General features: G+C 42.4%; 1 protein-coding gene across 1 annotated transcript in view; it reads left to right on the plus strand.

Moving 5' to 3' along the window:
- Positions 1 to 224: 224 nt before the first annotated feature.
- TINAGL1 (tubulointerstitial nephritis antigen like 1) overlaps positions 225 to 17612 on the plus strand; it is a 61611-nt gene continuing 44223 nt past the window's right edge. The window contains exon 1 of the mRNA XM_069971317.1: positions 225 to 320. The gene's annotated coding sequence lies outside the window, so the exon portion shown is untranslated. The remainder of the gene's footprint in view (positions 321 to 17612) is intronic.

The raw sequence follows: 17612 nt of genomic DNA on the forward strand, positions 1-17612 counted from the left end.
TTTCCCTTCATGCATACAGGCATCTGCACTGCCAGGGAAGGGTTCTTCTGGACAGCAAACTATATCATACAATGGACTTGATATTCCCTTTGCCCAGCTCTAGGGTCTGTCAGTCTATGAAGTCATCCCTAGATTATAACAGTGACACATGACAGGACGTGGAGATGAGGGCACTCCCCATATGCAGAATAGCAGGACCCGCCTGCTGCATTGTGGGAGTCACCAGAGTACCCACTGCCTCGTACATAAGGAGCGTCCCGGGGAGAATTCCCAACAAGTGCACAGACGTCGCTCACTGCATCTCGCTTTCAACTATTCAGGTAAGATATATTACATCCTCTGTATCATATAAGGAATGTTATAGAAGGTGTCCCCTATTTATTTTATAATTGTAGGAACCACTTTAACTGTTTCAGTGCTGTGGGTCACTACAGGTGGTATCAGATCAGTGCCTAGATCTACTCTCTCCCTGTACCATCTGTGCTGACCAGTCCTTAGATCTGACCCATAACTAAACTTACAGCAGGTTGTTGGTGCTATAAGTAATAGTAAAGATTGTGGAGAGTTCCAGAAGAGAAGTGTCCAGAAAGAACTAATCATGTTCTAGTTATTCTCCCTGACTTATGTTGCAATGCATCAGTACTGTCATAGCGTCCCATCAGTTTTAGCATCATATAGAAACGCTCACAGCTGAAGTATAGGAGGGGTGACTAGTATGATGTCAGCTGTGACTAGTAGACTATGTTATTCTATATTAGGTGTTTTTATAGATAAGTGATACTGTATATATTGTGGCCGGTATAAAGAATATGGATATGTCAGTGCTATGTGGACAATGAAAAATGTTTTCCTTTACATCAATAGGAATCATGATATCTATGGTCCTCAAGTCAGTACGATAACGATAGGCAATTTATATAGCGTGTAAAAAAATTAAAATTGCTTTATTCTTATCCTGGAAACACTTACTCTTTGGTCTTTGAGGTTATTTGAGGCATCATTTATCAGTATCTCACTCGCATACAGTATATGGAACTTTTTGATCACTTTTTATAAAATTTTTCTGGATCTGATGTGACCAAAAATCAGCAATTTTGCACTGGTGTGTTTACACTGTTTACCGTGTGAGATCAGGAATGTCATATTTTAATAGTTTTGCCCGAGGTGATACTAAATATAATATTTTTTATTTTATTATTATTATTTATTTTAAAAATTTAGAAAAGGTGTTACAACTTGCTGCATTTCAGGAGCTTGGGAAAGCCTCTCTGACACTTTCCACTGGAGAATAAAAGCATTTGGCTATGTTATGGAAGAATCGACGTATCAGGCATTGTGTGTCTCCTCGACTTAAAGGGTTTATCCAGCGCTACAAAAACATGGCCACTTTTCCCCGTCTCTTGTCTCCAGTTCAGGTGTGGTTTGCAATTAAGCTCCATTTACTTCAATGGAACTGAGTTTGAAACCCTACCCAATCTGGAGACAAAAGAGGGGGAAAAGTGGCCATGTTTTTGTAGCATTGAATAACCCCTTTAATAGCTATCTAACAAATTCAGCTGAATTGCAAAACATGAATTGTGCAGAACTAAGATGGCTATTGCCTTGGCAGGCAGCCTTATAACCCATCGTGAGCCACTACTTTCCATGCTGAACCGTGGAGATCATGTGACAGGTACCTTTAACCTGCAGTGTGAATTTGAAATCAACAGCATGTCAATTTATATTACAGATATGCTGCGGATTTGTTTTAGATTTATGGTAAAGTCGATGTCCACAATTTCTGTATGAAACACTGTGGATCTGCAGCAAAATCTACAAATTTTTAACATATAGGGGGAGAGTTATCAAACATGGTGTAAAGTGAAACTGGCTCAGTTGCCCCTAGAAACCAATCAGATTCCACCTTTCATTCCTCACAGACTCTTTTGAAAATGAAAGGTGGAATCTGATTGGTTGCTAGGGGCAACTGAGCCAGTTTCACTTTACACCATGTTTGATAAATCACACCGATAATGCATAATATATATATATATATATATATATTTATATATATATATATATATTCCCTATTTTCCTTCCCAATGCCCAATATTGTGTTCACAATCAATATGTAAATTAAGAAGTGTAATTGCAATGGGGGTGGCGCTACCCCATCAATGTACTGATCTGCCGCTTCTTATAAATATTGTGATCACTGGAGAGTACCAGATAAATATTCATGAGGAGGGGCGGGCCGGCAGGGCGTAACAGTGCACTGAGGGTGATAGTCCCGTCCCCAGTGCACCAAACTGCTTAAAGTGCCATTGTTGTTTTTCAAAAAAACTTTTGACACGTTATAGAGACATGGTCCAAACGAGCGGGAAGAGGACCGGGCTGCAGTGTGGTCCGCTCCCCACAATATGTCAGTAAAGAGTCGGGCTCTATAGACTTACAATATGAGCCCAACTCATATGACATGTGACACGGCCCCAGGAGAGGACCACGCTGAGCGTGGTCTTTTTCTAAGTCGTTCTCACAATTGGTATAGGTCTAAATACTCCAGACTGATTAAAATTTTTCCTAGAGACAGTGACACTTTAATTTTTAATATTGATTAAAGAGAATATTTAGCTAAAAATGACGCTATGGATAAAGGTAAAAATCACCTTCATTCTCAGGCTCCTGTGTGCTATGGATACCTAACAGCGGGTTAAAGTTTTCTAATCTGCTATTGGTTTCCCTTAAAAAAAGTGAATGAGGCTGATATCAGACTCAGCCCATTGACTAAACTGGTGTTGCTTCTGGAAGTAAGTGGCCACATTTAATAAACTCTTGTCAATTGAAGCATTTAGGGTTCCAAGGATAAATGTCCATAGGAAACAAGGGAGTTATATTTTTAGACATAAATGTATAGACTGTGTAATAAATGAGATAAGACAGTCCATGATATGTTGGGTTGGGACGACTACTGTCATAATAACAAATGCAGGTTCTGATGACCCTGAAGTACGTGGCATGCGTACACTGATTTGCAATGCTCTGTCAGTTCCTGTTTTCAGCAACAATTTCATCCTTCAGATAAGAAAAGAAGAATTCAAAACACTGTCTATAGCCTCCACTGAGATCCTTGGGGTGAAGAACAGAAGCTTAGGGCATTTCTAGTCTCCATGTAGAACAAGACACCTTATATACTAATCTCATTCTCCTACATATTAGGAGAACGGTTGAACAAAATTTTGTAATTATTTCACCGATCTGTTCTGCATTTCTGTCAGTAGTTTATGCTGCCCTCATTTAAGGCAGAATAAACCTAGTGACAGATTCCCTCTAAGCTTCATGGAGCCATATTCCCTGAGAGTAGCTTGGGATTTACAATTTTTTTGTCGTAAAGCAGCAACACACCTGCAACAACTTTCCACTGTGCTTCTCTTTGATTGCCTCACGTAATGCCTTTATTGCTAAAGTATAGGTGTCTCCAGTAATTGTCTTGTGTCATGAATACTAGTAATAGAATGCCATCTGTATCCCAAAAAACTGTTGGTATGATCTTTCCAGCTGTTCCATGTGACACTTGGTGACCCCTTGTGCTTCTATTGCATGGACTCAGGATCATGGTAACATAGTAAATAAGGTTGAAAAAAGACAATAGTCCATCAGGTTCAACCTAGGGAAACCCTACTGTGTTGATCCAGGGAAGGCAAAAACCCCTATGAGGCAGATGACAACCGCCCCACCACAGGGAGAAAACTCCCTCCCGACTCCAATGGCAACCAGAATAATCCCTGGATCAACGTATCACCGGAAATCTAATGCCCATAACTTGTGATATTATATTGTTCAAGAAAAGCATCCAGGCCTCCCTTGAACTTATTTAATGAATCGGCCATGACAACATCATGTGGCAGAGAGTTCCACAGTCTTACTGGCTCTGTAAGTGAGCTCCAATCTAGCAGATCCTTGATTGCTTCCATTAAAGCAAATGTACCATCAGGTAAATTCACTTTAAGAATGGCATAGAATGGCACATTTTATTTACAGGTACCGGGCTGGGTGTATAGCCATGTAGAAGGGCGCCATACATGGGTATCCAGGCGGCATTGGCTTCCCCACGCCGGCGCCGTTCTATTCATGGGTAGTACTTAAAGCGAGTGTCGCTTTAATGATTGGGCCGTGTTATACTGCCCTAACACTGACAGAAATACTGGGATAGACAACTTATTGAACACCCCTTCTATATGTCCAACAAGGCTTAGGATGGTATTACACGGGCCGATGGGGGCCCGATAATACCTTTAAACGAGCAGCGATCTGCTGGATCGTTGCTCGTTTACTTGGCCTATTACACAGCCCGATAATCGTTAAACAAGGTCTGCAGGGACATCGTTACCGATGTCCTTGCAGCCTTTGTTTAAACTGTATACATACCTAATCCATGGTCCAGGGTTCCTCTTCTTCTTAACTTCTCCCCGGGTCCGCGCACTTCAGCTTCACAGCGGCTTGTCTCTGCTGACAGACCGCTCGGCCAATCACTGGCTGCGGCGGTTCCGGCCTGTGATTGGCCGAGGGGCCTGTCAGCTGACACAGGCCGCTGAGAAGCCGGAGCGCACGGGACCCGGTAAGAAGCTCTGAGGAAGAGGAACCCTGGACCATGGATTAGGTATGTATTCTTCTTTGCTAATCGTCAGCGTCGGCCGCACACTGCTATTACACGTAGCGGTGCGCGGTCGGTGCCCAACGATTATAGGTCTAAACTATATCAATGATCAGCCGATGACAACGATCATCGGCTGATCGTTGTCTTTAGTACACGGAACGATAATCGGCCGAATCAGGCCGATTTGGCCGATTATCGTTCCGTGTAATAGTACCCTTAGACACCCAATGTACTTACATGCTCAATATGGGGACAACAAGCGATATTTATCTTTTCTTATAGTAAGGGCCCTATTACACCAACAGATTATCTGACAGATTTTTTTGAGCCAAAGCCAGGAATGGACTATAAGCAGTGAACACGTCATAAAGGGCCCTATTCCACCAGACGATTATCGTTCAGATTATTGTTAAATCGTTCGAATCTAAACGATTATCGTTCGGTTGAAATGCAGTTAACGATTAACGACCGAAAGAGAAATCGTTGATCGCTTTATAAGACATGGACCTATTTTTATCGTTGCTCGTTCGCAAAACCTTCGCAAATCGTTCGCATTGAATAAGACATTGTTCGGTCGTTCACAATAAATACGAACGCAATAGCGAAGAAGTAGCGAAGAAAAAACGATCGCAAATACGATTATAAGTAACGATTATCATTCCATGGAAATGAGTGAACGCTTTCAGGTCTTTCGCAATAGCGGTCGTTTGAGATCGTTAATCGTTAACGATTATGCGAACGAAAATCGTCCGGTGGAATAGGGCCCTAAGAGTCATTGATGTCCGTAGCAACCAATCACAGCTCAGCTTTCATTTCTCGCTTTGCTCTGGTAAAATGAAAGTTGAGCTCTGATTGGCTGATTTGGGCAATAGATTCTTACATAGACGTTCCTGGGCACCCAGTGTACCTAAGGGTACTATTCCACGGAGCGATAATCGGCTGAACTGGCCTGATTCAGCCGATTATCGGTCCGTGGAATAGAGAGAATGATCAGCCGATCGTGTCATTGGCTGATCGTTCATTTAGACTCAAACCTAAAATCATTGGGCACTGACAGCGCATCGCTGCGTGGAATAGCGATGCACGGCAGGCGACTGACGATTTCATTAGCATCAAACATGACCTAAGCATGTTGCAGGTCTTCTCCTACGCTTCTTCTTCCTCCCGGTCCCGCGCACAGCAGCAGCAGCTTTGGTGCGGCCTGTTGGCTGACAGACTGCTCATCCAATCACTGGCCAGGACCGCTGTGGCCAGTGATTGGCTGAGCGGTCTGTCAACTCAGACAGGCTGCACCGAAGCTGCTGCTTTGCACAGGATCGGGAGGAAGAAGGAGCGCAGGAGAAGACCTAGGTAATGTATTGTGTGAGCAAGGGCTGCAAGGACATCGATAACAATGTCCCTGCAGCCCTCGCTAAACGATTATCAAGCCGTGGAAAAGGCCCAGTAAACGAGCGCCAATCTAACAGATCGGCGCTCGTTTAGATTATTGATCAGGCCGTGGTCGGCCCGTGTAATAGGACCCTAATAGCCAAATTTGGGGTCAAGTGGTGACTTTTCTAATATACTGTAGATGTGACCGACAAAGGTAAAATGCACAAACGTAAAAAATGGTTCTTGTGAAATGGCCCCTACTGAAAAACTCTTTAAGAATGCTAGCCTGTGTTTGTTCAGAAAGGCAACCATAATCCTCCCAAGTGTTAATGTGTAACATGCACATGGGACAAGGAGCGCTTTAGTGTAAAGGTCCCAGACATTCCTGGAATAATATGTCAGTCCTGCCATCTAGTCACCTGTTGCATTGTTACTTTCAGGTCAATTGCTTTACGGAGTTTTATGAATCGAATTAGTGGGCAACATGTTTGTATGTTTACATAGCTAATCCTCGAAGTACAACCTGCAAGGGATCTGTGTCTTCTTGCACAACATGTGTATGTGTTCTACATAGATGAACTTCTATAGAGTTGTTGTTGGCATAAGCCACCCACTCACGTCAAAATAAAAAAATTTCTTAAATACTTTCTGACTGTAATCAATGTCCTGGCAGAGATAGAATCAGTAAATACTCGTACCTGCCGAAACACATCTCACTACAATCTCCCAGTCTGTTATATGCTGGTGGCATCCCATGAATTTGAGCCTGATTTTGTTTGTCTATTTCATATTCTTGGCTATAAACATGGAACTCCAATGGCAATTTTCAGACAGAGACATTCAGAGGCTGACAGTCAGCCAGTCAGTTACTGGGGCGGTGTCCCATCCCAGTCACTGATTGGCTGATCGGATAATCACTCGGCCGGGTAAATGACGTTGCAGCTTGAAGAGCTGCAGGACACCAGGGGGTGTCAGCTGAACATGGAAGCAGCACTACGGGGCACAAGGACAGGCAAGTTTACTTTGTTTATTATTTTCCTGCACCCCTCTGGCTTCCTGACTTTTTGAATTTGGTGGGACTTCTCCTTGGACCAAATCTTATAGAGTCCTTATATGCAATGCTGATTATGAATCTTGCAATTCTTCATTATTTATTTATTTTTTTTGGCTTCAAAACTTACATAAACCCCCTAACACCTACGGTAATTTATAAACTTTGTTAATGGCAACTGCTTTAGAAATCCAACAATACTCATATGTTTTGACTAAACACTATACAACATACCCTACAGCAAGGATGGGCAACCTTCGGCCTTCCAGCTGTTGCAAAACTACAATTCCCATCATGCTTTAGCTTTAGCTGCCCAGGCATGATGGGAATTGTAGCTTTGCAACAGCTGGAGGGACGAAGGTTCCCCAACACTGCCCTACAGCATCACCATTTTTATTCAGGAGATGCAGAATTAGAGTGCTATTCTACCAATCATCTAGAGGCATCAATGTTTTATTCTCAGATGGTTGATATGGTTGGTATGGTAATATCCAGTTGTATACCTCCCTGGTGATAAACCCTTTAAGATGCCTAACCATATTTTAAAGGGGTTTTCCAGTATGAAGAAATTTGGCATTGACAGTTTAACTTAAATCGCTGTCTGCAACTGGTTACAGAATTCAATAACCAGGCAGGGACCTATCACCATTAGCCTTTATCAGGGATCGATGTGATTGGTCCATCATTACAGACGGACCAATCACAGCTTAAAATGACAGGAGGGGTTGGTTTCTGACAGTCCTTCCAGCTCTGATCTCCTCCATTGTTTGTGAGAAGAGATTGGAGCTGGACATGAAGAACAACTCCACGCCATAGCGTGCAAAGAAAAAGAAAAAAGCAGGACAAAGACAAATTAAAATCTTCCAAGAGTCCTATTACACAGGCCAATGAAGGCCCTAACACATTGTAAATTAGTGCTGATCTGTTAGATCGGCGCTCGTTTACTGGACCTATTACACGGCCCAATAATCATTTAGCAAGGGCTGCACAGATATCATTAGCGATTTCTGTGCAGCCCTTGCTTAAACAGTTAAAACATTACCTTTCCATGCTCCTGGTCTTCTGCTGTGCTCTGCATGCTTCCTGATCCCGCAGCTACAGCTTTAGAGTGCTCTCTGAGATGACAGGCCGCTCAACCAATCACTGACCGGGACCAATGCGGCCAGTGATTGGCTGAACAGCCTGTCAGCTCAGAGACCAGAGACTCTGAAGCTGCAACAGTGGCGACACATGCAGAGCACAGAAGACCGGGAGCATTAATAGGCAATGTATTAACTGTTTGTTCCATCGTCAGTTGTTGGCCGCGGATCGCTATTACATGTAGTGATGCACTCCCGGCACCCAATGATTTTAGTTGTTTCATTGGCTGATCATTGGGGGAGATTTATCAAACATGGTGTAAAGTGAAACTGGCTCGGTTGCCTCTAGCAACCAATCAGATTCCACCTTTCATTTTCCAAAGAGTCTGTGAGGAACGAAAGGTGGAATCTGATTGGTTGCTAGGAGCAACTGAGCCAGTTTCACTTTACACCATGTTTGATAAATCTCCCCCATTGTCTCTATTACATGGAGCCATAATAGGCCAAGTCAGCCCGATTCAGACGATTATCTCTTCTTGTTATAGGGCCCCAACCTTGATGATTGCCCCATGGCAATTCATTGGGCGGATGGCAGATTGAGCTTCAAAATATCATTGACTCTATAGGACAGGCGGAACTTCAAGTGGAGACCGCCGCTTAAAATGTCTGCCCAAATTCCTTTAAATAAAAGGATCTATATCAAATACTGATGCCATTCTATCTGTATTATAGATGTATATTATTACAGTCTAATGTATAGAAGTTCCATCTAAAAGAGAGAGACATTTTTTGTGTTCGCTCTCCATTCTGATTAGTAGATGATGGTCCTAAACTGGAGAGCCCAATCTATTAGAGAGGTACTCCGGAGAAAAATAATGCTTTCCAATCAACTGGTGCCAGAAAGTTCAGCGTGCAGTCCTATTACATTTCCTATCAAAGACTTTAGAAAAAATTTTCCCTTGAAGAAACGAGGCAAGAAAGCATTCTTGGTAATAAAATCCAGGAAATAAATTCAACAAATAACTTTCAGTTTCCCATTTGAATGGGCTACGAAGCTAATTGAACTTTTCACTGAGATATCTTATGTAATTCTGGCAGAACACAAATCGGCTATATTATTGTACTATTGCTATGTGAATTAGCTCTCCTCCAGATAGAAGAAAGCTGCCGGAACAGTAACAGTAACCCGTTTGCCTTCTCTTTGGGCTGTTCCTTGAATAGGTGCTTTGATCGACCAATTGTGCAATGGGAATGTGCGTACCATAAAAAGTGAGAATCATTTTCATTTCATTCTTGCTGGGTTCATGTTCTTACCAAACTACTGCCGGTGGAGATTCACTGTGTAGTGTAAAGGGGTTGTCCCATGAAGCAGAATTGGTAAACTCAAATGTGGACCTCATACATAGGCTAGGTTCACAAACGTCTTTTTTTTTGGCCGTTCGTCATTTTGAGGTCAAATAACGTCCATTGTTTTGAAATCATGGATGTCATTTTAAAATAATGGATGTTATTTGGCCTCAAAATGACGGAAATCCAAAAAGACAGCCAAAAAAAAGACGTTCTATGAGCCTAGCCATATATGTAAAGGAGCGCAAATACTTTTTAAATTATATAATTTACATCTATGTGCTGTTCTTCTGTCCCATGGAACTGATCACTGGCTAAACGGGGACCCTTCTGTTGCCATGCAGTGCAAACACTTTCCCCCAACCCCCCCCCTGCTTGCATGTGTAATGGAGGCAAACTGCCAATATTAATGGGACAGATCAGGAGACAGCAGTTGAACTGAAGATGAGTGACCGAGCCTAGTGGATGCCCAAAGATGCGTCATAACCAAGGGCAACAGCTCATCCAAACAATGCAGGCACATGGGTGATTATTAAAGCAAATGTACCACTAGGTACATTGCATTTTTGTTGCCGGTGCTGTGGTCTTTGTTTTGAACCGCAGCCAGTTATCGAGCACCGCTTGGGCATGAAGGTGGGCCCCCAGTGTGACCATCTCCCCTACCCTCTGTGACATGGCTCCATTGATTCTAATAGTGCCGCATCACACAGGAGAGGGAGTTTCGTCACACTGGGTGCTCAGTAATAGGCCGCAATGTGTGCGCGAACCAGGCGGCGGTTCAAAAAAAAGACTACGGCATTGGCATCCCCGCTCCTGCAACGGTCTATTCATGTAAAAAACACGCTTTAAGGCCCTATTCCACAAGCTGACATAGAGGAGAAAACGAGCGCTCTCATCCCTCGTTTGATCCTCGTTCTCCACTCGCTGCTGCCGCGTGTAATAGGCCGTGAATACGGCCGATAATTGTTCCGTGGAATAGAGCCTTTATGTCTATACCTCTCAAGCTGTAGATTTTCAGAAAGGTTCATTTTACATAATGCATCAGTTGCTTTATTGTTGGCTCTGTTAAAAGGAAAAAAGGGAGCCCTATTTAACCGGGAAGGACCAGTTTCCCCAGTAATCTCTTCTTTTCTGGGAAGGCAGTGGCCTCCTGCTCAGACTCTCAGAGAAACATAAAGCTTTCCTGCCATGGGTTAAAGACTACGGTTTTGAGTTCATTTTGTTTTTATTGTTATTATTTATTATAGTTCAATCAGTGTTTATTAAAAATATAACAAAGAGTAGACAAAAGGTACACTCAAGGTGATGCAACAGTATACGGGTATGTTCACACTGAGCAAATTCCGCGTCGGACCTCTCAGTGTCAGTGCAGTGAGTAAATGGGAGGGCGTGCGTGCGGCTTCTTCCCCCCTCTCCGCTCAAAGAAGTGACATATCACTTCTTTGAGCGGAGAGGCGCGGCAGCGGAGGAGTGCGCGCTCTCCCATAGACGGGCAATGACACACTGAGATAGGCGGGATTCCACAGCGGAAGTTTCCGCCTGTTTTAATCAGTGTGAACATACCCTACATGTAATACGCGGACCAATAATAATAAAACAATGTAATGTTATGAACATAGAAAAAGCAAAGCGTTAAAGACCAGGTTCACCTGCATAAACATCTATAACCAAAACTTTCCTTAATGATAATGGCAGGTATCATTCTGGAAGTTAAAGGGATACTCCTGATACAAGAAAATTGCTTTTAAATCTACTCATGTCAAAAAGTTACACAAAAGTTACAAGTAAATTACTTCTATTTAAAAATCTAATCTCTTCCAGTGGTGTATTCTTTTCAGTCTGACACAGTGCTCTCTGCTGCCACCTCTGTCCACGTCAGTAACTGTCCAGAGCAGTAAAGGTGTTCTATGAGGATTTGCTCCTGCTCTGGACAGTTCCTATCACAGACAAAGGTGGCAGCAGAGAGCACTGTGTCAGACTGAAAAGAAAACACCACTTCTTGCAAGGCATACAGCAGCTGAAGTACTGAAACAGAAGTACATCACAATCCACATGGTGTAACAGTATACATGCAATACACGTACCAGTAATATAAAACTATAAAATAAATAATACAGTTTTATAATATAAAACTTTCTAAAACCGGTTGATTTGAAAGACTTTTTTTTGCCGGAATGCCCCTTTAAACATGAACTAAAAATAGGATATATGTATTGACTAACATGGCGGACAAAAGGTGAGGAGAACAATAAAGAGAGGGAGAGAAAGAAAAAATTGGGGGGGGGGGGGGGGGGGGATAGGAGGGGGATGGTTTAAGAATTTTCAAGTTTATAATGTGGAGGGTGGAAGAGACGATTGTAAGGACTTGAAGGAGTTATCTAGCACTACAATAATAGTCACAGACAGCACTACAATTTCTTTCACAGACAGCACCACTCTTGTCTCCCATTAAGGTGCGGTTTGCAATTAAGCTCCATTCACTTCAATGGAACTGAGTTATAAAACCTGCACCCAAAGAGTGGTGCTGTCTCTGGAAGAAAGTGGTCATGTTTTTGTCAGCTGTCCGCCTGCACATCTGGGCGCTTTTCCGCCGGCTCCATAGACACCATTCTATGGGCCGGCGTATTCCGCGATCCGCTAAAAGAAGTGACATGACACTTCTTTCAGCGTATAGCGGAATACGCCGGCCCATAGAATGGTGTCTATGGGGCCAGCGGAAAGGCGCCCAGATGTGCGGGCGGACAGCTGACGGAATTCTGCGGACATTGTCCGCGAGAATTCCGTAGTGTGAACCCGCCCTAACTCTTCCATTCTCTGAATGGAGGTAAGTTTGGCCAGCCGCTCCATGAGAGAAGGGGAGCAGTCGACTTCCAGTGTCAAGGAATAACTTGGGAAGAAGAATCGCAGCACACTTTTTTCTGTGCATAGATCCCTGGGAGGACAGAGAGGGGCGCAGCTTGTGGGGACCACCGTGATCCTTCCCTGCTGTAATGGTCATTCAGGGTAGTCCAGAGTGGAACCATTAGTTTAAACCACTTAGAGGTGTCAAGGGTGGATCCAGGTTCCCTCTCCCTTACCCTCATAAAAAGTAACGGTGTAGAGGACTCCCACCCCCTTCAATAGCTGAGGTTATGTACTTATTAGGGTGGGTTCATACTGAGGAATTCTCGCAGATAATGTCCGCGGAATTCCGCTGTCTGTCCGCGCGCACATCCGCGTGCCTTTCTGCCGGCTCCGTAGACACCATTCTATGGCCTGGTGTATTCCGCTATCCACTGAAAGAATACACCGGCCCATAGAATGGTGTCTATGGACCCGGCGGAAAGGCGCACGGACAGACAGAGGAATTCCGTGGACATTATCCGCAAGAATTCCTCAGTATGAACCCACCCTTATGGTGCAAAAACTTTTTCTCTATAAGTTTTTATTAAAAATTCAGCTTAGTTTCTCTTCTCGGGTCTCTTTAGTTTTGGCCTAGTTTTACTAATATTGCCTAATAGACAATGTAAACCTAAGGCACCTATACATCTTCAGAAACTGCCAACCCAACATTCATGTGTTCTCTATAGGTAGGGGTATGCTCTGGCAGCAGCTTTTCTCTCCAAGAACTTTATACGAGACTAGACAGCCTATAATGCTCCAGTAGCTCAGACTGTCTGATACATGTGGAGCATTTTTAGTCTAGTCTAAGTAAAGCTACCTGATGACAGGTCCACATTTATTATATGCTGAAATCTATGTACAAAACTATTTGGCACCTGTTAGTGTAGCCTGGCTCATAGGACTGTAATTTCCCTATAAAACTTTCAATCACTATTCCTTCAAGGTCACATACCTCTAATATAAATACAGCTCTTCCATCAGGCTGCGATATAAGCACATTCCTGTGCGTAGGAAACATCCCGGCTTCTTATCTCTGTAGTTACAAGTTTTACATCACCAAGGGATACAGGACATTGATATGATTCCGGCACTTTCTTGTATGACCAGGTCAGCCACAGTCCCTTTAGGCAGCTATGCTTTTAGCGGCATCACACTCTTACTGTTAGCAGACTTTTTATGTACGGTATAAATTTTTTTTTTTTTTTTTTTTTTGTTTGGGTTATTAAAAACACCACAATTTAAAATGGACATGGTTTCATTCACTGCAAAAAACACAAAAATGACAAAAAAAATAATTTCAAAACGTTCTTTATTTCTATATGACTACGTGGTTTAAGGCTATGTTCACACTACGTAAAATAACGGCCGCTGTTTTGAGGTTCCCTATAGGTTTGAGGTTCCCGACTGCAATGCAATGTAACAACGGTCGTTGAATTCACACTACGTATCAGATAGCGGCCGTTGTTTACACGGTCCCATGAAAAATGAACATGTCAATTATTTCTGGCCGGTAATACTGCAACAACGGCCGTGGATTTCAATGCGGCCGCGAACGTAAACTTATATCTGCCAAATTAAACTTGATTTAGATGTAAAAAAAATTCTGCTGAGTGGTTTCTTGGGCTGGGCGCAGTATTTAAAGTAAATGATGTAAAGTAAAAGTATAATCATGCTAGGAATCAAAATTAAACAACGGCCGTAGTTTCACGACTAGCCCGTACGATAGTAACTCTACAGCCGTTGTTTTGGCCTCAAAATAACGGTCGTTGAAAAGAACGGCCGTTATTTTACGTAGTGTGAACATAGCCTAAGGGCCCTATTACAACAGAAGATGTCTGACAGATTATCTGGAAGATTTTTTTAGCCAAAGTCAGGAATGGACTATAAACAGAGAACAGGTCTTAAAGATAAGATTTCTCCTCTTTTCAAATCCTTTCCTGGCTTTGGCTGAAAAAAATCTGTAAGATCATCTGTCAGACATCTTTTGGTGTAATAGGGCCTTAAAGAGAACCAATCATGGCCGAAATTAAAAAAAATTTTTTTTGCTAATAAGCTGTAAATTAATATTTTATTAATATTTGTAATTGGAATTATTTTATTTTACTCCCGTGATTTTACAATATACACATTCTCTTTTCCTGTCTCGCGCCGGCTCTTTTTAAAAGAGCCGGCGCGAGACAGGAAGCTCCCGGCATGCCGAGCGGCGGGAAGGGCTCCCATGAGCCTTTGCTGCCGCTCTGTAAATACACAGTGATCCCGCGCTATACAGCGCGAGATCACGGTGTATGTCTATTCTAACTCGGCCTATTAGTATGTCCCTGAAGATACAGACTGCCTGTGCAGTCTGCATCTTATGCGTTTACCTAATCCTGTATAGCGGAGCAGTAGGGGCGGCCATCTTGATGACGTCACTGGTGCGTTCCAGCGCTGGAACGCAAGGGACGTAATCAAGATGGCGTCCAGCTTAGCTCACCGCTACAGAGGACCGGGTAAAGTATAAGACTGCACAGGCAGTCTGTATCTTCAGAAATAAACTACATGAAGATACAGACTGCCTTTGCAGTCTGTATCTTATACTTTACCCAGTCCTCTGTAGCGGTGCAGTAAAGCCGGGCGCCATCTTGATTACGTCCCTTGCGTTCCAACGCTGGAACGCATCACTGTGACGTCATCAAGATGGCCGCCCCCGTCCTTACTGCTCCGCTTTACAGGATTAGGTAAAAGCATAAGATACAGACTGCACAGGCAGTCTGTATCTTCAGGAATAGATTTAGGGAGAGATAATCTTTTATTATAGGGACAGTTAATTTTAGGTGATTGGTTCTCTTTAAGGCTATGTTCCCAAACAGTATTTTTGCTCAATATTTGGTCAGTATTTTGCAACCAAAACCAGGAGTGGAGTGAAAACACAGAAAGGCTATGCTCACACTGTAGAAATTTATTGGATGGCTGCCATAAAATGACAAATAATTGCTGTTATTTTAAAAGAACGGCCGCTGTTTTTGAAATAACTGACCTTATTTGCAGTTAAATGACAGCCATGAACTAAATTTCAACATTGTGTGAACATAGCCTTTCTGTGTTTTCAATCCACTCCTGGTTTTGGTTGAAAAATACTGAGCAAAATACTGAGCAATAGCCTTAGTGCGCTATTATTATTTTTCTTTTTCATTTGTTCTGCAGCCAGAAACAGCATGCACCTAGGAGTTCTGTTTTGTTGGCTATGTTCACACCACGTTTTTTTTTACCAAAATATGGCCGCATTTTGATAATTACTGCCGTAAATAATCATTGTGATTGTCATCATTATATACAGCCGTAATTATCAGAAATACATCTGTATTTTCAACTCAAAAATTTGTGTTTGAACATAGCCTTAAAGTGTCACTGTCGTTTTATTTTTTTTGGCAGAAATCAATAGTCCAGACTATTTAGAAAACTTTGTAATTGGGTTTATTAGGCAAATATGCCATTATCTGCATTCAAAAAGACTTTCCCCAGGTCTCCCCCCCCCTCCCTCCTCTCCTTTCTGTCATCCACTGCTCATTATCATGAAATCATGTCTTGTTGTATGGAGAGAGGAGGGGGGAGGTAGGTTAGTCACCAGCAGAGAGTAGAGAAAAAAGGATTACACAGTGGGAGCTGTGTGAAAGCCTGTATTCACAGGTCAGAGAGGTCAGTGCTGACTTCAGAGGAGATAGCCGGGTGATGTCGCTGTAAATTAACTCTGTTGTCCTGAGTTTCAAACTGCTTTTTCATGATAAAAATGCATTTTTTGGCTAATAACCCCGATTACAAAGTTTCTTAAAATCTCCTGTACTATTGATTTCTTGATTAAATGACAGTGATACTTTAAACTCATTGACACACTGGACCAAAATAGCACTATATTGGTCACAATGCACATTACAATAAGAACTTTTAATTCCTCACTCTTATATTTATATAATATAAAGTATTCTACACAATTACCATAATGGCCAAATATTTGGCATTGGATGTCATGTGTTTTATGTGTTGCATACCCCCTTACCCTGCATTGACCTGAGATGCCTGTACATGACACTTTGTACTTAGTGTCTCCCAGTGCCCTGCAGCTGGTCATTGCCGAGTCATTCCTTACATTCTGGAGACTCACCTGTGGCACCCCACATGCATGTCTTTGCCTGGTTTCAGTAATTTGTCAACAATATGCTCCTGCAAATTCTTTGCACATCTAAGCTTTTTAACAAAAATAGCTTATATTGTTGTACACAGATCTTGTCCTGGGTTCATGGACAAAACTGTGAAAGATTTAGATTATTTATTTTTTTACCCCCACACTTTTGTACTCTTAAAGGGAACCCATCATCATAAAAATGCTATCTATGCTATCTGCATCGTATTACAGAGCAGAAAAAGCTGAGTAGATTGATATATATCTTTATGGGAAAAGATTCAGTATAACTTGTAATTTGTTGATTGGAATCTGGGATGTTTCCATGCTAAAGAGTCCAGACCATGGATTGACTCCGCCCATTGGACTCCTTAACACTGAATGATCAGCGATTTCAATCAACATGTTAGAAGTTATACTGAATATTTTCCCACAAAGATATATATCAATCTGCTCAGTTCTTCCTCCTCTATACCATGATACGTGATAGATTAGATAGCATTGTCTTGGTGACAGGTTCCCTTTAAAGTACACAGTGTCAAATGTGATAGGTAGCTGTAAAATATATGAATGGGGGTAGTGATGGCATTGATTTTTAAAAAAAAAAAGTCCACAGCCTTAGGGGACATTCAGACATTCCATGCAGTCTGCAAATATGATGTGCTATGGAACTGAGTTTAGAGCTCCTGGCATCATCATTCATGATGATACCGGGAGCTACGAAACAGTTTAAGGATATGTTCAGCTGTATTGAGCGAAAACTTAGGCCACTGTATTACATGTTCCTGCGCCGGCTGCAACTGGTTTCAGAAAGTTATATAGATTTGTAATTTTCTTCTTTAATTTTAAAATCTCAAGTCTTCCCATACATATCAGCTGCTGTATGTCCTGCAGGAAATGTTGTTTTCTTTTCAGTCTGACACATTGCTCTCTGTTGCCACCTCTGTCCGAGACAGGAACTGTCCAGAGCAGGAGAAGCTTTCTATGGGCATTTGCTGCTGCTCTGGACAGTTCCTGTCTGGGACAGAGGTGGCAGCAGAGAGCACTGTGTCAGACTGGAAAGAAAACAACATTTCCTGCAGGACATATAGC

Source organism: Dendropsophus ebraccatus, chromosome 5, assembly GCF_027789765.1.
Source record: "Dendropsophus ebraccatus isolate aDenEbr1 chromosome 5, aDenEbr1.pat, whole genome shotgun sequence".
Lineage (NCBI taxonomy): Eukaryota > Metazoa > Chordata > Amphibia > Anura > Hylidae > Dendropsophus > Dendropsophus ebraccatus.